Here is a 21747-nt window from a genome sequence, read left to right on the forward strand (position 1 = left end):
GATGCCTCTTCCCCACTGAAAGTTAGAAGCATCCTCGCTGGCTGCATTACTGCACATTACCCTAGTAACCTTGTTTTTTCCTTCAACTTCAACTTCTCCAAACATCACCCCTGCTGACCCTGAAATTCTCTAGCTCTCTATAACAGCTTTTCCAGCCCTCCGTGTCATAAGAGATAGTGTAGAGGGCAAATTGGGGAAAGAAGGTTTGGGAACTCACCTGCACAGCTGCAAGGATCAGACACAAGGACGGGGCTGCCGGCAAACTTCCCAGGGACTGTCTGCAGCCAAGTCTCTTGGCCTTAAAGGGACAGGGCACTTTTCACCATATAAGGAAGACAGTTTCACTTGTCCGCTTTGGGGCGTATTTGGGCAAAGCAGCTCCTTCTCTGGATGACTGCAGAGGTTTAAGCCATCCGGGGAAATCTGCAGCCTATCAATTCTGTACCTAGTAGGAAGCTTAATAACAGAGGCATAAGGCACAAGAATGGTGCTTGGCAGGCCATTTTCAAAGGCCAGAAAACCCTTTATATGGGGCTTGTCTCTACAGGAAAGGTTTAAGGTGACCGGGAAGATTTTCTCAATTAGATGAAAGGGCTTCTGCTTCTGTTTCAGGTTTGGCTTCCTGGAAGCCAACCATCCCTGCTCATCTCAACGGGGAGAAGAGCTGGATCCCCTTCCTCCCGACTTTGAGACGAAAGAGAGACTCAAGAGCGGTAAAGCTCGAGGAGAGTGAGATTTTGATTAAGACACATTAGCAGTAAGCCCTGACAATGAGTGAAGTGGGGATGCTTTTGTTATTTCAGCTGGCGGAGGCCCTTCCTAAACAGATAAACACAGACAGTTCTCAACCAAGGCCATGTCCACTCCCCAGAGACCTTCTTGGGCTCCCGTGGCTGAAGCCCAAGGCTGAAGTTGGAGGGCTGCCTCATCTTTCAAATGTCAGAGATGAGAAGGTATTTTAGCAAAAGCAAACATTTTTTTGCTGACGATATTCAAAATGCAAGTCTGTCCTGTTGGTTTGGTGTGGATTAAAAGCAGTTATAAAATGTTAGATTCTAAGAAAAAAGTGGAGCTTAATTTAGTTATCAATTGGGTGGTTATACACTTTTTTCTTCACTGCCAACTGGATATGGTCTCTTTATTGCCTGGCTACTATGCCTAATACTTAGTATCTGTACCATATATTTGGGATCTTTTTAAAAATTCAATATGGCACCTGATTACATCTTACCTTCTTACAGAGATTTCGATTCTTTAAGGACAAAGACCATTCATATTCTTCCATACGCTGCTTAACACCTAGCATGGAACAAGTATATAATGGATTGAGTAAAACTTGCTGAATTAAATCAATTGGATGGGGGCAACTGGGTGGCTCAGGTCATGATCTCGGGGTCCTGGGATCTGTGTTCACCGGAGAGTCTGCTTCTCCCTCTCCCTCTTACCCTCCCGCCACTTGTGCACACGCATTCTCTCTCTTTCTCTCTCAAATAAATAAATAAATAAAATCTTTAAAAAGAAAGTTAAAAAAAATCATTTGAATGGAATCCAGGTTTTTGTATGTCTACACAGTTTTATGAACAAAATGGGTTTTTACTAAATTGTTATTGTCTAATAAATCCATGATTTCTTTGCTTTATCATTTCTTTTATATGAAGTAGTATTTATTTTCCATACCATCAAGTTTTCCTCAAGAGCAGAGGTTAAAATAATTTCTCTAAAAGGTAGTTATGGTGATAAATCCTTTGATCCAAGAATCTGATTCCAGGGAACTTAATTTAAGGGAATAATTAAACAGAAGCAAAACATTATATAAACAAAGATGTGCATTGCACGGCTGTCTGTAATAGTAAAAATTAGAAATGACCTAAAGGCTTGAAAGTCACTTATACGTCAGTAATGATAGCTGACACTTACTGATTGCTCCCCATGTTCCAGGCTCTGATCTAAGAATTTTACGTAGATTAGCTCATTTGATCATGACAAACCTGTGTGGTAGGACTTGTCATCATCCCCATTTTATTGACTAGAAAACTAAGGCACAGAGGTTAAGAAATTTGCATTGGGGTATTCTGGCATTAGTACTTATAGTTCTAGGGTCACTCTAGGTTCTCACCATTATAGGAGGCACTAAGGATAGACAGACTATAAAATTAAAAATGGCCTTTGTGTTATTAAATATAATAATTATGAAAGCTTCATACAAACATGGAAACATGCTTATGCTATAAAGCTGAGAGGAGCAGAATATAAAATACCTATGATTACCATTAGCTAAATATCTATAAGGGATGGAGAGCAATATACAAAACTGAAAATAGTTGTATAATAATGTTGGACTATGATATGATTTTCTCTAAAATCAGGCTAAATGTTTTCTACTGTTTTTATTTAAAAATTAATACAAAGCTAATTATTGCCACAAAAACTTTGACCTTGGCATTCTTATTGCTCTTTTTCCCTATTTATTTAGTAATCATTTTATTTATTTATTTATTTTAGTTTCAGGGGTAGAATTTAGTGAGTCATCAGTTGCATAAAACACCCAGTGCTCATTATATCACATGCCCTCCTTAATGCCCATCACCCAGTTACCCCATCGCCCCCACCTCCCCTCCAGCAGCCCTCAGGTTGTTTCGTAGAGTTCAGCACCTCTTACAGTTTGCCTCCCTCACAGTTTTCATCTCATTTTATTTTTCCTTCCCTTCCTCTATATTCATCTATTTTGTTTCTTAAATTCCATATAAGTGAAATCATATGGTATTTGTCTTTCTCTGATTGACTTATTTCACTTAGCATAATACCCTCTAGTTCCATCCATGTTGTTACAAATGGTAAGATTTCATTCTTTTTGATGGCCGAGTACTCAGCCATCAAAAAGAATGAATATATATATATATATATATATATATATATATATATATATACCACTTCTTTTTTATCTAGTCATCTGTTGATGGATATCTAGGCTCTTTCCATATTTTAGCTATTGTGGGCATCCCTGTTATAAACACTGGGGTACAGGTGCCCCTTTGAATCACTATGTTTGTATCCTTTGGATAAATACCTAGTAGTACAACTCCTGGGTTGTAGGGTAGCTCTATTTTTACCTCTTTGAGGAAACTCCACACTGTTTTCCAGAGTGGCTGCACCAGTCTGCATTCCCACTAACAGTGTGAGAGGGTTCCCCTTTCTTCACATCCTCGCCAACACCTGTTGTTTCCTGAATTGTTCATTTTAGCCATTCTGACAGGTGTGAGGTGATATCTCATTGTGGTTTTGATTTGTATTTCCCTGATGCTGAGTGATGTTGAGCATTTTTTCATTGTCTGTTGACCATTTGTATGTCTTCTTTGGAGAAATATCTGCCCATTTTTTAATTGGATTATTTGTTCTTTGGGTATTGAGCTTGGTAAGTTCCTTAGAGATTTTGGATACTAGCCCTTTACCTCTTTAGACATTTGCAAATATCTTCTCCCATTCTGTTGGCTGTCTTTTGGTTTTGTCAGCTGTTTCCTTTGCTGTGATGATGATAGTTCATTTTTGCCTTTGTTTCCCTTGCCTTTGGAGATGTGTCTTGAAAGAGGTTGTTGCTGCCTGTGCTCTTCTCCAGGATTTTAGTGGATTCCTGTCTCACATTTAGGTTTTTCACCCAATTTGAGTTCATCTTTGTGTATGATGTCAGAAAGTGGCCCAGTTTCATTCGGCATGTTGCTGTCCAATTTTCCCAATGCTATTTGTTGAAGAGACTGTCTTTTTTCTTTGGATATTCTCTCCTGCTTTGTCGAAGATTAGTTGACCATAGAGTTGAGGGTCCATTTCTGGGTTCTCTATCCTGCTGCATTGATCTATGTGTCTGTTTTTGTGCCAGTACCATGCTGTCTTGATGACTACAGCTTGTAATAGAGTTTGAAGTCCGGAATTGTGATGCCTCCAGCTTTGGTTTTCTTTTTCAACATCCTTGGGCTATTCCAAGGTCTTTTCTGGTTCCGTACAAATTTTAGGATTGTTCCAGCTCTGTGAAAAATACTGGTGGTATTTTGATAGGGATTGCATTGAATGTGTAGATTGCTCTGGGCAGCATAGACAGTTTAACAATATTTATTCTTCCAATCCATGAGCATGGAATGTTTTTCCATTTCTTTGCGTCTTCTCCAATTTCTTTCACAAGCGTTCTATAGTTTTCAGAGTACAGATCCTTTACCTCTTTGGCTAGGTTTATTACTAGGTATCTGACGGGTTTCGGTGCAATTGTAAATGGGATCAATTCCTTGATTTCTCTTTCTGCTGCTTCATTGCTAGTGTATAGAAATGCAACTGACTTTGGCGCATTGATTTTATATCTTGCAACTTTGCTGAATTCCTGTATCAGCTCCAGCAATTATCTGGTGGAGTCTTTGGGTTTTCTACATAGAAGGTCATGTCGACCTTCACTCTTTTTATTGCTCTTAACTCATCCATCCTTCTCTTGTCCTCTAAATGATGCTACAGGCCTTGTGTCATGAGGTTCCCTTGATGGTGCCATTATCCCTGAGGAAGCTCTCGGACAGCTGAATGATTCACTGGAACTAGAGGTGGGGCCCACGTGTATCACAAAGTGCACATCTACATTACCATTTGCCCTTGAATTAACTGTCTCTCGAAGTGCTATCTTACAATGTCCATTTTTACATAATATTTTATGATTTGTGGACCTGGCTGGGATAAAGCATTATGCTATAGTGACGTTGAGGAAACGTGTTTCACCAAATTTTTCCTTATGTGGGAAGGCTTCCAGCAGTAAGGGTTCTATTTCTGAAAATGTTTATCAGTAAACAGACAGATATTTTTCCGAAGATGAGTTTATTTGATGAATAAAGGAGAAAACTTTGGTACACATTAACAAGCAATTAAAAATTATATAAAATGCTCACCGCTGTTGAAGGTTGTATTAAATTAATGCTTTTATACCTTATAAGGTATCGCAAACTCAAAGAAGGGAAGCTATAAAATGCAACTGAAAATTTGCATCAGGAGGCGTTAATATTTTTATAGCCCTTGACCCAATATCATATTTTCTTTCCTAAAATTATTTCAGAGATTTTCTCTCATGAGAGAAGGAGAGGAAAGGGAGAGAAAATCCTGTGAATCCAAATGAATGGATACGTAAACTAAAATTTTAATAAGCTTAATATAATGTTGAAAGGAAAGTAATTGTTCTTTTTCCTGATCAAATGTTAATAGTGTAAACTAAAATTTATCTGTTAAAGATGTAAATTGATCTAATCTATTTAATATTCTTTTTAACTAAAAATATATAATGTAATAGTATATTACCCATTTTGGAAAACCAAAAACAAGTATAAGAAGAAACCAACCAAACAAAACAAACTAAACATTAAGTTTAGTACAATGGTCATTAATCCTTTTGGGGTCACAAATCCTTTGCACATTATGGTAAGAGGCATCAGTAAACAGAATTTTACGTGTGTTATTTTTATGTTTACATTTAAGGTTAAGTTTATTCTTAGGAATGTCAAAGTTCCTTCGTATACTTACATTTATTTTATAGTTTCACTAATTAAAAAAAAATACGTAGATGCTGGCGTTAAAAGTATACAAAGTGAGAAGGGGAAATCCTCCCTAAAAGTTGCGGGAGGTATCTGTTAGAGGTTATGGGGGGAGCTACAGAAACACGTGAAATTAATCCCGTCATTTCTCTCTTATGCAAAATTCCCCAGGAGCCAATACACAGGAGAAGCTGCAAAACGGGAACCAGAGAATAATGTTGCTAGTGGCTGTAAGTGAGCTCTGCACCCCAATGAGGAGCCGCAAAAGGCCAGGTTGGAGCCAAGGTTACATCAGCGAACCTGCTGATTCCCAGCCCAGATCAGAAACGGCTCCTCCCTCAGGAGGCAGCATGGAAGGAGTTGGGAGAAGCAGCTTTGGCTTGAAAGTAAACAAAACACCGTCTTACTCAGGCATCTATTATTTATGGTTTGGTATGTTTCCTTCCATACCTTTTCTGTGCTTACGCAAAAAATTACTACTATTACTACTACTACATACATTATTCTATCATTTGATTTTTCACTTAATAACATTAAAACATGAACATCTTTTAGGTGATGTATGCATTTACTGCATTCGTTTTCAGATCTGCAAAATGCTAGCTGTACCAGAATTTATTAAACATCTCCCTGCCCTGCCGATGGATATTTGTTTCCAACTTTTGTTATTATAAATATTTATTCACACTCTAAATAGTAGGTACTATAGAGAAAGGTAACGTTTTGGTTGCTGCCCGCACCCCTGCCACCCTGTGCCTTTCTACCCCTGTACATGCTGATTACACACACGGGCACAATTTCTCTAGGATATGGGAGAAGCTGACCAGCTAGGGAGACGGCAACGCTCATCCACATGTTGGTAGGTACTGGTAAATTTAACAAATGCTCTTTTTTAGGTCTATGCTCTTAGTCTTTTTTTTACTTAAAAATGATTTTTTTTCTCTTAAAAAGTTAAGACATATACATAATAAAAACACCAAATGGCATAAAAAGGATATATGAAAAAAGATAAGTCTTTTTTATCCTATTCCCCATTCCACATCTCCAGCAGCAGAGTTTTCTGGGTGCTCTTTGAAGTGTGTGTGTGTGTGTGTGTGTGTGTGTGTGTGTGTACGTTGTATGTATCTCTGTGTGTATATATGTACACATACATATAGATATGTCATTTGTGTGTGTGTTTCTGCAACTTGATCTTTACATTAATAATATATCTTGAAGAATATTCCATATTCAGGCCTACAGAGCTCCCTTATTTTTTCAAATAGGACACCATAATGGCATCCTTTGGGAATAGGCCATAATCGAACCCATCTTGTATTGATGTACATTCAGATTGTTTTGAGGTTATCGCAATTATAATAATTCTGTAATGAAGATCTTTATTTGCTACATGTGTTTTCAACAATAACCAGAAAAATCTTGTTGACATTTTTACTGGTATTATATTCAGTAAATAATTTAATTTTAAGAAAGTTAACATCTTTATAATACTTAACTTTTAACTTAAACATAGCAAATGCCATTTTATTCTCTCAAGATTCAGTCCTATACATCCTGCATGTTTATTGTTATTTTTATTCTAAGGTATTTTATTCCTCCAAGTACTGTTTTAAATGGGAATTTTTTCAATATATTTTCTAACTTGTGGTTCTTATATAGTAAAGTTACTGGTTATTAGTTACTGCATTTAACAACAAGTTTGCCGACTGTGCTATTTTATTTCCAATAGTTTTCCATGTGGCTCTCTTTTAGTTATGTGTTCACATCATTCATAAATAGTTACCGTCTTGGCTTATCCTTTCCAATTTTTTATACATTTTTTTTCTTTTTTCTAATTGGGTAGTACTTAAACAATATTAGTTAAACGTGTTAACAATATTATCTTTTTTTAAAAAAAGATTTTATTTATTTATTTGGGAGACAGAGCGTGGGGGCTCTAGAGCACAATCAGGGCGGAGAGGCAGAGGCAGAGGGAGGCAGAGGCAGAGGCAGAGGGAGGCAGAGGCAGAGGGAGAAGCAGGCTCCCTGCTGAGCAGGGAGCCCAAGGGAGGCCGGGCTAGGACACTGGATCATGACCTGAGCTGAAGGCAGATGCTTAATCAACTGAGCCACCCAGATGCCCCAATCTTTTCTACACTTTAATTGGAAAACTTTTTGTATTTCACCATTAATCAAGTTGCTTTCTTAGAAAAAATTAGAATAAATGGATAGCTCCTTACCACTACAAAAATAACATATATAAAATTTCAATTTGACTAAGAGTTTATATGGAACGAGTTAATTTTTTTTTATTTTTATTTTTTATTTATTTGACAGAGAGAGAGACAGCCAGTGAGAGAGGGAACACAAGCAGGGGGAGTGGGAGAGGAAGAAGCAAGCTCCCAGCGGAGGAGTCTGATGTGGGGCTCGATCCCAGAACGCCGGGATCACGCCCTGAGCCTAAGGCAGATGCTTAACAACTGCGCCACCCAGGCACCCCAAGGAACAAGTTAATTTTTAATGACTAAACTTGGTAGCTCAAACAGCCCCTGTCCTGACTGCTAGGGAAAACTCTCCTTCTAACTGTCCCTCAGCTTTTTCTTCACGTTTGTAGGTGCTCTCAGAGGCCATTTCAAGCAAACCCAAGGCAGGCAGAGCCTCCTTTTTTTCTGTGCCCTGCTATCACTAGCACAATGACTTTCAGAAAATGCTGTTCAGCCCAGCTATCCTCTGCTGGTGACACTGCAGCTAACCCATGCAGGTCTCACTGAGGATGAGAGAGAACTCCTCTCCCTTTGGCCATTCCAACCAAGGTGAGACAGATTCTCCCCTTCATCTCACAAGACAGCTGATATCAGGATTAAACATAACAAGACGTTACTAGAGTAGGAAGTGAATGGAAGAGAAATAGTATCACACATCCCAGACTAGCCTTAGGGGCCCCTGTGGGGCTGGTAACCTGCCTCAATCTTCATCTGCTTCTAGATGTCAAGAGAATCTTTTCCTCTTGGAGTTTGGACAATACTAACTACCTGCCCAGAGAGAGGAGGAAGATAATCTCTGACATAAATGTAAGGTCCACTTCCAGAGCTCTTATTTTCTGTCCAGGATTGATAACTTCTAGAATGACAGTCAGAAGATCCATTCCTTTCTAGGAAGCGCTCATCCCCCATTCACAGACATACGGTCTGTCCCTAAGGCACCAGCAAGACAATCACAGTGTAATCCAACATCATGAAGATTTTACATGTGCCCTTGAGTGTTAACACTGGGTGAAGGCCTCTTTAAATTGCTGCTATAGATTGACTTTGGTGATGCCACAGGTGCGACCTGGGCTGAGAGGGCAGAACTGGGAATTATCTGGACACCCGTTTGGAGGAAGGACTGACCAGAGCATGCTGCAGGATATAGGAATCGTCCTGAACAAAGGCTCATTGATTTGTTGACTATTGTGAAGGCTTTAGTAGCAACACTTCATTTCTTAAAAAGTTATAGGCACAGAACCAATATTCCTTATATGTATTCCACAGTGTGCCCTGCCCCCAGTCCCACCTTAGCCAGGAAATTGAGGTCCAATCTAATTATCTCTTTTAGGATACTTGATGCTTTCCGTAAGATCCATCAATTCCTCAAGCCCCTATTACATTGTTTGAACTCCTTTTTACTGAATAGATACATGAATATTATTGATATTTGGGGTTTCATTTTCCTGTCTTTTGAGTCCATGCTCCTTCTGAGGGTAGGAATTTACTCATCCTTTGACAAGATTGTTGAAAGTCATGCTGGGCTCTGTTCAGAATCCTGGGGATACAGCCACGGACAAAATGGGCAAAGTCTCAACATTCCAGGAGCTTACATTCTTGTGGGAGACAGGCCAATAAAGAAATAGAGGAGAAAAGTCAGGTAGTGATAAATTTCGTGATGAAGGTAAAACAGGGTTATGCAAAGGGAGTGACTGAATGTTGATCAGGAAAGGACTTTCTCAGTTCTTGATTTGTAAGCTCGTCACATCTTTCCTCCTGGTCCCACAGCACTTTACCTTGCAAATGGTTGGTGCTCAAGAATTAGAGAATCGTTTATTTATTTATGTTTTGAAACCTGACACAAGTTTCTTTTGTATGGCTTTTAACTTTATTGGTTCAGAAACCAGACTTTGGTCTTTAATCTCCAAATCAGATGGCATTCTCAATGGCCTTCTTAAAATCTTTATTTATTTATTTGCTCAATAGCCTTTTCGTGTAAGCTTGCCCTCCTCTATTTCCAGTATACTGCCAGTTGTCACACCAAAAGCGCATATGCAAAAATAAAGTGATCTCACATTCTGGTCAAGAAACATCTGCTAAATAGTTGTCATTATTCTTAGACAATCTTCTCTTGGAGCAATTTTGGAAACTCCCTAGTTGTACTTCTGTAAAGGTTTGCACCTGGGCAATGGCACGGAGGTTTTTATGAGGAATGCTATTATAGGCCTCTCGCCAGCGCTGAGAGAGGAGAGGCTGTCGGGAGCTCTGTTTTATGGTACAGTAAGGTTAGCCATTTACTGTTCCCATAAGCTATTTCACTTGCAATAAAGGTCAATGGGCCTTTTTAGGAAGGAGAGCTAGACCCCTGCCTAAAACTGCTGTCTCCCACAGTCAAAAAGACAGGCTTCTTTAGATTCTTCTGGAAAGTGGTAGAGGATGTTTATTTAGCTGGCGGAGTGGTTCAATATGACCAGCTGATGAGCGAGGCAATAAGAATTCACTGACTTCAAGGTGGAAGACTGAAATCCTAAGGTAGCTTGACCACAAAGCTAAGGAGGGTGTGGCCGGCAGCGGGTCTGGTTGTTACCTTGACATGTGAACTCTACCAAGAAATACATTTCTGTACCTGGAACTCTCTATCCCTGCACTTCCTAGTAAGTAGGTGTTATGCACGACTGTGGTTTGCAGCCCCTGGCAGCTGCAAACCAGCACAGCAGAAGCAGTCCTGCTAACAATGTAGTCCTCTTTTTTTCTTGTTAGCTTTTAAATGACATCAAATCGGGTGGACGTTTCCCTAAAGACAGCATAGGGCACTGCGCTTCAGCATTTTTGTTCATCTCCTAAAGGAATTTTGAAAGACCATGCATCCTTTTTCAGTTTTATGTTGTAATGTAAAAAAAAAAAAAAAAAAAAAAAAATTCATCAGAAGCTTGAACAGTAGCAAAGAATATAATCTACAGTCTGTTGTAAATATTGGCTTTTTAAAGGGATCCTGTTCCCCAGCTTGTTATAATAAATCCAATGGAATGTAAATGTTACAGCAACCTGATACCCGACATCAGCCAGCAGGTAAGAGTTACAAATTTTACATCTTTTTGGTTCCCTCTTGAATTCTTATTTCCATTCCTTCACAGAATTTCATCTTAGTAAAATGTATTTTTTGTGCTTAAGAGTATTTAATTATTTACTTTTTTATACTTCTCTATAAAGATAAAATGGAATTTGTGGCCATAAGACCCTGTTTAAAAAAAAAATGCATCTGGTTGGCTGTCATCACCATCATTATTTGGAGTACCCGTGGCAGAGATAGTGCTGTGTTTACCACTCCCTTCTCTCTTCCTATAGGTAAGGAAGTTTATATTTCTCAGTTTCCCATTGGGAGTATGAGCCAAAATGATGTATTGCCTCCTGTCCTAGACAGTTAAGAGTGGCTTGAGTTCTATGCTCTCTTTTTCTTGTCTTCCCAGTTGGAAGCTGGGAACTCTGAGACAGCGGAGGTGCAAGATGGAAGCAGAGTCATCTACCGTGAAGGAGAGCCTCCCTGTCTGTACCAGACTGTGATGTGAAGGAGCAATAAACTTTTGTTGTGGTAAGCCACTGAGGTTTTAGGTTTATTACACGAGTCTGATCAATACATGGCAGAACTGATCAAAACGACATGAACATATTGCTGCTTTTGACAGGTCATTATTAAGAAAATAATTTCATTATAGGAAACGCATCTCTCAATAAAAATATTGAGAAATCTTGTTCATGTAGATGGGAATGCAGGCAGGTATACAGCAAATGTCACTCAATTCCCACTGAGTTATATGCATACCTGAGTGCAAATCACCATGGCACAATTTTGTAAAATGGGAGAAACACTACCGGAAAAGGGAGGTAGGAAAAGATTTCTTAGGCAGTCCATCTTAGGAACAAGGTACGTGAAATTTGGACTGGAAATTAGTTCCCTTTAAAAATATCTATGTCTATGTACCCTTTTGAAAGTCTGTGAATGCCCTATGTGCCACTTGTACCCCACATTAAAAACAAGTCTAGGAATGAAGGAGAGTCATGAGATGGAATGTCCCTTGACCAGATCCTCTTTTGGCTGCAGACATTCACCCAAATCCTTGGTCATCTTTTCCTGACCTTCCTTCTGATTCCCACCAGCTCACAATAAAAAAGATACTGGTTAAGATTAAAGTCTGCAATATATGAAGTTATTTTAAATCCATCAGAAAAATATGACTACTTTAACAGAAAAAGATGGGCAAATCACATAAACGGGCAATTCACAAAAGAAGAAACACAAATGGCCAATACCCACAGAAAATGTTAAAGCTCACTTGGAAATCATAGACGTGCTACTTCAACAATGAATACAATTTTGGAAATCAAATTGGATAAATTAACCTTTAGTGGTGGTTGGGAGAAGAACGTCATTTCTAGAGAGTAATTTGGTAATATGCATCAAAAGTCTTTAAAAATGTATAAAGTTGAGCTAGAATCCCACTTCCAAGAATTATCCTTTTTTTTTTTTTTAAGATTTATTCATTTATTTTAGGGAGAGAGAGAAAGAGAGAGAGCAGGGGGAGGGGCAGAGGGAGAGAACCCTCAAGCAGACTCCCTGCTGAGTCCAGAGCCTGGCGCTGGACATGGGGCTCCATCCCAGGAGATCAGAACCTGAGCTGAAAGCAAGAGTCAGGTGCCCAACCAACTGAGCCACACAGGCGCCCCTTCTAAGAATTATTCTAAAGAAATAATCACGAATAGGTTAAAAAAAAAAAGATTCAGCCTCAAGCTTTTATCACAGTGTTTTTAGTCAAGGTTCTTTTGGTTGCAAGTATTAGGTTGCAAGGCATCTTTCATTTAAAATGCCTCCTCTCAGCTACATTTTGTGTGTCTCATAAGTTAAAATTCTTGATTGATTTAGACTAATTGCTTGCTGAGTGCCAGTAGATTGGCTTTATCCAATCAATTGTTGTTTATCTGTGAAGGGAACTGTCATATGCGTAGGGTTACTTCTTACAGGGGCTATATGTGGGGTTAGGTTTAGGTGCCCTGTGCTCCATGAGAGACAGCAAATGATATGCTATGCTTATCTAGAATCCTAAAGAATAGAAATCACTTAAAAGCCCAACCAGTATGTGAACTATGTACCTGACGTCATGTAGTGAGATAGTCATTAAAGATGTTCTTGTAGAAGACTATTTAATGACATGGAAATATACTGGTGATATATTTTTATTTCTAGAGAAAAAAACAGTTTAAACTCATTTTTAAAAGTTTTTTTTTTTTAAGATTTTATTTATTTATTTGACACAGAGAGAGAGAGTATAAGCAGGGGGAGCGGCAGGCAGAGGGAGAAGGAGAAGCAGGCTCCCCACTGAGCAGTGACACTGATGTGGGGTTCGATCCATGACCTGAGCCAAAGGCAGACGCTTAACTGACTGAGCCACCAGGGTACCCCTCATTTTAAAAAAGTTTACATATAGAAAGAAAGAAAGTGCTATGTATAGAATGTGTCCCCTCCACCCACTCCAATTCATACCTTGAAGCCCTAATCCCCAGCGTGATAGTATCTGGAGGTGGGGTCTTTGGGAAATAATTGGGTTTAGATGAGGTCATTAGGATGGAGCTCAAATGATGGGATTAATGCCCTTATAAGAAGAGACAGAAACCAGATCCCTCTCTCTCACCACCATGTGAGGATACATCAAGAAGGGAGTTTGCAAACCAGAAAGAGGACTCTTACTAGACACTGAATCTGCAGGAACCTTGATCTTAGACTTCTCAGCTTCTCAGTTCCTCCAGAACTATGAGAAAGAGATGTTTATTGTTTAAGCCACCTTGTCTGTGGTATTTGTTGTGGCAGGCTGAGCTAAGAAAAGATACACATCAAAACTTTAGTGGTAGAAATGTTTGGAGGGTGGGATTACTGCTAATTTCTATTTTCTTATCTTTATGAAGCTATTTTTTTCTTAATTACAGTTAACATATAAAAGTATTTTAATAAGAAAAACATTAAGGTTAAGGAGTTCTCCAATCTCAAAAAGGACTGAAGAAAACCAAATTAAAACCTAAATTTTGGATGAACTAAGGTCAAGAACTCAGACAAGAGGCTGCAAAATATTTACTCAGTTGCTGGAGTGCTGGCTGGACACACAGGCTTTGGTCGCGAGCAACAGCAGAGTCTAGAAGTGGGAGAGGAAGAGATGCTTTCGAGAGAACACACTTCACCTACTCTTTGTGCCCCCCACTTTCCAGGAGCTGGATGTGAACTCTAGAGCCCTTCAGTTATATTTTTTGATTTCTGTATGAAGGCACCTAGTTTAGGGAAAAGAAGACTGGACACAGAGGACCCAAATCCAGTCTGATGATTTACTAGTTGGGTTACCTTAATGAAGCCACTAAACCTCTTTGAGGCTCTTTGGAGATTATAACAGGTAGCCTACTGGGGCACCTGGGTGGCACAGCGGTTAAGCGTCTGCCTTCGGCTCAGGTCGTGATCCCGGCGTTCTGGGATGGAGCCCCACATCGGGCTCCTCCGCTATGAGCCTGCTTCTTCCTCTCCCACTCCCCCTGCTTGTGTTCCCTCTCTCACTGGCTGTCTCTATCTCTGTCAAATAAATAAATAAAATCTTAAAAAAAAATAATAGGTAGCCTACTAAGCGTCTGACTCTTGATTTCAGCTCAGGTCATCATCTCAGGGTTCTGAGATAGAGCCCTGGATCAGGCTCTGCTTGCCCCTCTCCATTAGCTCTTCTCCCATCCCCCTGCCTCATGCTCTCTCTGTCACTTAAATAAATAAATAAATAAATAAATAAATAAATAAATAAAATCTTAAAAAAAATAGTACTCTGCTTTTGTCATATGGTTTTGTGACAACTGAATAAGATAACACGTGAAAACGTTTGCAAAAATGATATGCTACAAGTGTGCATGCACACTCATGCTCACAGGTTTCTCTTTCTCTGTACACACACACACACACACACACACACACAAATGTATATACTACAAATGTCAAATATATATCAAACTGTGGAAACAATAATTAGATGCCTAAAGTGCTGCTTTGACTTCAGCCAAACGTAAATGAAATTACAAATCACTGTGGATTTGATGAGCTGCCTTGAAAAGACAATGTCTTGTTGAGCCAAGTACTTTGAGAAGTGCTGACTATTACTCTTCTCCATAAGATAAGAAAGAGAAGGTTAGAGAATATTTACTTGCTGGTGAGAACCGGAGCACAATAAATCAGGAACATTGTTGAAAGATAAGCTAGAGGAACAAAGGTCTTATTCAAATTTAAATATTTGCCTACAATGTTTTAGAATAAATTATTGCCCTCTTTTTGAATGTTTATTGAGAAAAGGATGACACTAAGATATTCAGATATTAGCAATAACTATGACCATTAACCACAAAGCCTAAGATTACCACAAAGCTTATAAAATACATCTGATATAGGAGATATATTTGTTTCTTTGGCTATAATATGTTATGGGAAATTATATTTGTTTCCAGGCTGAATATGAACTCTGCTTTGGACAGTCAACCCATTCCGCAGTCAACAGACTCACCAGCAGTATATACTGGATAGATTCTCATCTGCAACTAACCACCCCCCTCAGGGTATATACCAGATAGATTCTTGCATGAGTTCAAATGCTTCAGACTCTTGGTTCTAGCTTTCTCTTGGTAGACCACCTGAAACAAAGAGTGCTTCTAGAATATTCAACTCAAAAACAGAAGTCTGATTTATTTCACAATGAAATAAATTGAATAAATTGAAGGTTACATCCGAGGAACTGACGGTGCAAGTGAGAGGACAAAACTAAATTTTTACTGTATGAATTTGTGTGTTGTTGGAATACTATTTCATCAAGCATTTACTAGTAATAACTACATTTTAAGTGTTTTGGCTATAGCACACACTATATAAACTGTTATTCATGTATCTGCGGGTGGGAGGGTGCAGGGCTTGAGCTTTCCTTCTTCCATGAACAGAAGTGGACCAAAACCTACCCTCCAGTTACTTGCCATGAAGCTGAATCTGTTCACAGGTGTATCTTATCAACTCCCACATTATTGGCCTGCCCATTAATTTAAAAATAATGATTTAATTATCAGTATTTAAAAGCTCAAGTGATTTCTGCATAAAAATACAATATGGTGCTAAAATGGATTATTACTCTGCATACATTCCACATGTCCCCCACCCCCTTCCTTCACACGCCCCAGAGGCTGAGCAGCTAAAAAATGCCCTTTGTAATCTGGGCTTCCGGAAGTGATTTAGCTTTAGCTTTGAGCGGATGCATTCAAGTGAGATTTAAAAGGCAGAGATCCCAGCTGCCCCTGGTGGCAGGCAGGATCAAGGATGCTTTGGGATTTTCTGCAGTAGCATTCTTGTCCCCAGTTTTGTGGGGATCAACAAGTGAGGTCAGCAGCACCTTTTAGCTGCTGTTATTTTTGTGGCCGGTATGGACCTAACAGGTGAAGCTTGGCTCCTAACAGTAACAGCATCAGTAGCTTCCTAATCTCTACATTGTTCGTAGAGTTATGGTGCAGGGGAAACTTCCTGATTTCCCATATCTCTGACCAGCAGAGTTGGCAGCTTCCTTGGGGGCGGGTTCTTCATTGTTCCTCTGGCAGTGAGTCCTGGAAGCCCAGCCTCAGCACACCGTAAGCGCCTAATTCCCTGTTGGAAGCCCTTTGCCCTTTGTGCTTAAAATAGCTGGAGTAGTTTCTGTTTTCTGTAACAAAACTCTGACTGATGCAAAGGAAAAATAAGAAATCTGGTAACATCTGGCCCTGATTTTGGTTATGGTAACAATAGGCTTGTAACGAGCAGTAGGCTCCAACTTGCAGAAATCCTACCATACCTCAGTGCAGCCCCCAACTGGAGGCCATTTATAAAGCACCATTTTTCACTATATTTGTAGTGTGTGCTTGTTTTTAACAGACACCCCACTTTTCTTAGTTATTGTACCTCCCTGGACCTGGTAGGAATTTTATTTTGCCACCCGACTAATACTTACCTAAAGCTTGTTTGAAAAACATTTTTTGAGTTCTAAAGAACACAACTATTCCATTCTAAATATACTCCAAAATGCCCCCACGTCAAAACTAGAAAGCTGTACACCTAAACTGCAGTATTTAGGCCCCGGATAGAACTGTTTTTGCCGAACTATGAAACTAGTTGTCTTATTAACCTTAAGGATGCTGTTGAGTGAAGTGTAACGCCTCTTCTACGAGGACACAGCAAAGAGGTTTCTTTCAAGGCAAGTGTTATCTTATAACCATGTAATAGATCACATTTCACTTTTGCATTGGCTTTTAGAAAGGTGGGGCTAAAGGCTACCTGAGTGGTTGGCTTCTCATAGTGTTCGTGATGTCAGACTCGTACACCGCGTACTAACCTCCTCCTGTGTCTCATGGTTACTACTCTGGTTTTCTCTTCACTCAGACTTCTTCACACACACACACACACACACACACACACACACACACACGTATATATTTAAGATTTATTTATTTATTTTAGAGAGAGAAAGAGCGTGTGCGTGGGGAGAGGGGCAGAGGGAGAAAGAGAACGTCTTAAGCAGGCTCCACCCTCAGCGCAGAACTGGAGGCAGGACCCTATTCCAGGACCCTGAGATCATGACCTGAGCTGAAACCAAGATTCGGATGCTTAACCGACTGAACCACCCAGGCACCCCCCAGATTTCTTCACATATTAAAAAAATCCTACCGTACTAAGTTTGAAATCCATTTTAAATCCTTCTTGTAATATAATGAAGAATAAATAAGTATTTAAATAAACTGCCTTCACTTCCCCTGCTCTATTCTCTTTATTATGTCTAATAGACACTTGTTCCTAGTTCTGTCTGCCCTCATACGCGTGGCTATGTACTTCTGGCAACGTCTTAACGGGCCAAGGCTATTCATGGCTATGCTCAGGATTTTGCAATCTAACAAAAATTTTAAAGATATAGTCAAATCGAAGAATGAGGAACTTTTAGCAAAAACCAGTTTGTTCAGTGATTTTTTACTGAATAAGAATCCCAGGAGATTTCTGTGTAAACCAAATGCAGGACAGTCTTTTTGGGAGGCAAAGTATATATACAAAATATATACATCTTTGGAAATATCCAGTATCTATCTGATCTTAAGCTCACGTGTTTTTTTTCCCATTTTAATGAAACATTTTATTTTGAGATAATTATAATTCACATGCTATTGTAAGAATAATATGAACAATCTTATGTATCTCTTACCCAATTTTCTCCAATGGAAATATCTTGCAAAACTATAGAACATCATATCTAGGATATTGATATCAAAACAGTCAAGATACAGAACATTTTCTTCACCAGAAGGATAACTCTGTTGCCCTTTTATAGCCACACTTCCTTCCTTCCCAACCCCACCCCTGACAACCACTCATCATTTCTCCATTTCTATACTTTTGTCATTCCAAGAATAACTAATTTCTTTTGATGACATAAATGTTCATCAAGGTGACTACATGACATTTACCACCATCCTCCCCCGACTTTAATTCATTATCTGCCCTTCTCTAACCTACTCTGTGCCTGAGAAGGCTGACCTCTCTTGTTCTGTGGCATCCAATTGGAGTCAACCATGAGAAGCACTGGCAGAGGATGGAAGGAGCGGGAGAAGAGAGATGTAAGAATATTCATTCCCTTGTACTTTCACCCTCCCCCCATGCCTTATGGTGGTGGTGGTGGCGGTGGGGGGTAATGGTGGAGGAGAAGGGAAGGAGGAGGAGGGGAAGAAGGAGGGAAAGAAGAAGGAGAAGAAGCACTACCACCACCCCAGAGAGGAAAGTTCCCAGATGAGGAAATGGACAGAGACTTTGGCCAGTTTAGTTGCCTGCCTTCAAGGCGTGAAGCTATCTTGAGTAGTGAATTAATCAAATGACTATGATGGACTGAAGATCAGAATTTGAGATTGAATTCCTTGATCTGGCACAATTCTTTGATCTAAAAAAGATTCTTGATCTAGGTAAGGGTAAGATTTAATCAGATTCAAAGCAAAATGGAGAATCACCGGATTTCTTTTAAAGTTTGCAGACCACAGTTCATACTCCCTACCATTAATGGTTTGGTGCTCTCAGCCTTACTGCTGGGTTACTCAGTCCCAGAATCTACTAGTTTGCAGTTTAAAAGGCTTATGTTCTGCCTTCAATGAATAAATTGTCATTGTCATGTCATGTCTATTTATGGATTAGAGCCAAAGTTTAGGAAACACTATGTATTAGGCTTATATTCATTATTTTATTTATCTTAGCCAACAACCTTGTGAGGCAGATATTTTCCTAATTTGACAGATAGGAAACCTTAAGTTCGGAGATCCTAAATAATTTGCCCAAGGACACACAACTCATAAGTGGAGGATATGGAATTCAAGGTACCTTTTAATAATTATACCATAGTGCCTCTCAATGAGGTGTATTGTTTTCCACCTGGAAATGGAAAGAGGGGGCTGCTCCTTCCAATGATCTTGATTGTGCTTCCCTTCTTTCTTCTCCTGGATAGCTCCCACATATTCGCAATTTCTGATCAAAAGTCATATCTTCAGGGAGCTATCCCGATCTTCCTGCCCAGGTATACCCCTCATGAACACTCTGATACCACTGTGGATTTCTCACTTGTAACACTTGAAATTTATATTTGCTTGTGTGATTTTTTTTGGATCAATGTCTATCTTCTCTCCTCTAGACTGTAAGCTGCATGAGAGGGGCCATTTTGCTCCATTACGTCTTTAGCACTTATAGCACAATGGCTGACATACAGTGAGTGATCAATAAATGTTTATTGATTGAATGAATCCTTTCATCTTCATTTCATAGAATTATAGATCTTCAGAGTCAGAAGTCACCCCAACTGCTAACTATCCCACTTATCCATCAGAAGTCCTATGGCATTACTGTAACCAAGTGGTCAACCAACTGTTCCTGAACCATCTTTGGACCACTCTGACTACTAGAGCATACTAATGAGTTGCAGCTCTATCCACCTCCCCCCTAACCCCCAAAAAAGAAATCTTCACCCGAGTCTTCTCTTCTTCATGCTGCATGTATGCAGTGCCTTAGACTATTCTCATATGATCATCTTGTCCACCTTCTTCTGAATGTGTGTTTCTCATGCTCAGTACTCAGGATAGAGATCTGAACTTTAGATATGTTCTGGCCAGGTTTAAACTAAGATTATGCTAACTGAATCTCATCCCTGACTGATATAAAGTGTGAAGGAAACATCAATTCCATTTAAAATATGTGTAATGGAGGTAATTGTTTAATCACTATCGAGTGTTTCCCAAGTACCTGTGCTGGGCCTCTCTCTTCCCTGCCACTCTATTCCCTTGCCTTGCTAGAAGCCAAGGATTCCTTCACACCTACTTACAGGATGGGTAGGAGGCTCATGGGTATCTTGAACAATCAAAAAATGGGACTTATTTACATGGGGCAGTATAGATGGAATTCAGGAAAGTTTTGGGGTACAAGTGAATGTTCTTAGGCTGGACAAACCATAAGTGGCATGAAGACACCTGTTGATAGAAGGAAGAGCAAAGTAGTTCTTCTGTCTATGCCTCTTGCAATGGTCTTTAAAGTGGTGATTAGTGATCTCAGCTTCCTCCTGGTACTGGACACCAACAATGGTGGGCAGTCTTCTGATGTTGACCATGCTCACCTCCATCAAGCCTCTTCCTGTTGCGCTTCATGGGTACCCCAGGTCAGGTCCTTTTCTCTTTCATTTCCTGACCTCAAGTGCTGTCCCAACTCTATATTTGTTGGTCCTCCTTAGGACTGGTGGGTGGGGGCCGGTGGCTTGGCCCTTCAGCTAATCTCTTTCTATTTTTATGGCATGATCTCTGTGCTCCCTCAAGATAGCCCTTTGATTTTCAAAAGTTGCCTCAGAGTTGCAAAGCTGAACGTGTACAATTATTTTTATTCTCAATCTAATCATCCTACTTTCTTTGAGAAATTACGGTCGCATAAAGGAAGTTGGCAAAAGAAAACAATAAATTAATTTTTAAAGATATTATCTTGTTACAATTGTATTGCTACTAAGCCCTATCTGTACTTGTGCCTTCGATTCTTTTGGCCTCAAGACCAGGATTCAAATACTTTTAAATGGAGGTCTTTTTGGTGTTGAAGAAAGAGATTATTTTCTGTAAAAGAATTCCTATTTTAATTTCCAACTGAATTGCCTAATATGAAAAAAAAAAGTCTTTCACTTAAAAAAATGTCCATTACTTCAAGAAATATTTATTAAGTTACTACTGGGTGCCAGGAAGTTTGCTTTTCCATTTCTGTTATTTAAAGAATAACAGGTACCTGGGAATCATAGGAATCAACATACTAGTTGGTTGTAAAAAAGACGGTCTGTGTTCTAACTAACATCCTAGTGGGATTTCATGGATATGGATATATTCATTCATTTATTTGTTCATTCAACATGTTTTCTGAACCCTAGCTCAACATTTGGCACTAAACACAGGAAAGAAATGTCATCTGCACTCACCGTGCAGTAGACAGTTAAACAGATAAAACAGTAACTACTTTAAAGTATGTTTAAGGTTATTTAATGTAGACAAAGAAGGTCTTGAGAGAGGGCATCATGGAGGACTTTTCAGAGGAGGGGAAGCTTGGGCTTTACTTTCACAGGTGGGAGCTTAAGAAAGTAAGGAAATGTGGAAGGAACACTCTTAGAACATGCAAAACACAGAGGCAAGAGAAGCAAGACTATGTTTACAGAGTGACAAAGTACACAGATTTAGGTCAAGTAGAATGGCTTTTGTCCAAATACAGTTCAACACACAAGAAAAAACTTAAATTCTCTGGATTCCTGTGTTCCTTCTTTCGTAAAAGTTTGACTGTGCCAGTGGAAACCATTCAAATACTTGCTGGTATGAATGACCTACATTACGCGGAGAGACGCTGGTGCCTCAGAAACGTT

The 21747-nt window shown here is 39.4% G+C and overlaps 1 protein-coding gene and 1 long non-coding RNA gene across 2 annotated transcripts in view; one reads left to right on the plus strand and one right to left on the minus strand.

Annotated features, from left to right (window-relative positions):
* Positions 1-241, minus strand: part of SCHIP1 (schwannomin interacting protein 1) — a 144443-nt gene extending 144202 nt beyond the window's left edge. The window contains exon 1 of the mRNA XM_057316102.1: positions 218-241. The gene's annotated coding sequence lies outside the window, so the exon portion shown is untranslated. The remainder of the gene's footprint in view (positions 1-217) is intronic.
* Positions 242-4399: 4158 nt separating this feature from the next.
* On the plus strand, positions 4400-15583 carry LOC125282035 (uncharacterized). The gene is made up of 6 exons (XR_007189129.2): positions 4400-4574; positions 5721-5981; positions 10759-10840; positions 10982-11116; positions 11239-11360; positions 15287-15583. It is a non-coding gene; the product is annotated as an uncharacterized LOC125282035 (long non-coding RNA).
* Positions 15584-21747: the final 6164 nt, after the last annotated feature.

The sequence above is a fragment of the Ursus arctos genome, unplaced genomic scaffold, assembly GCF_023065955.2.
Source record: "Ursus arctos isolate Adak ecotype North America unplaced genomic scaffold, UrsArc2.0 scaffold_20, whole genome shotgun sequence".
Classification (NCBI taxonomy): Eukaryota; Metazoa; Chordata; class Mammalia; order Carnivora; family Ursidae; genus Ursus; species Ursus arctos.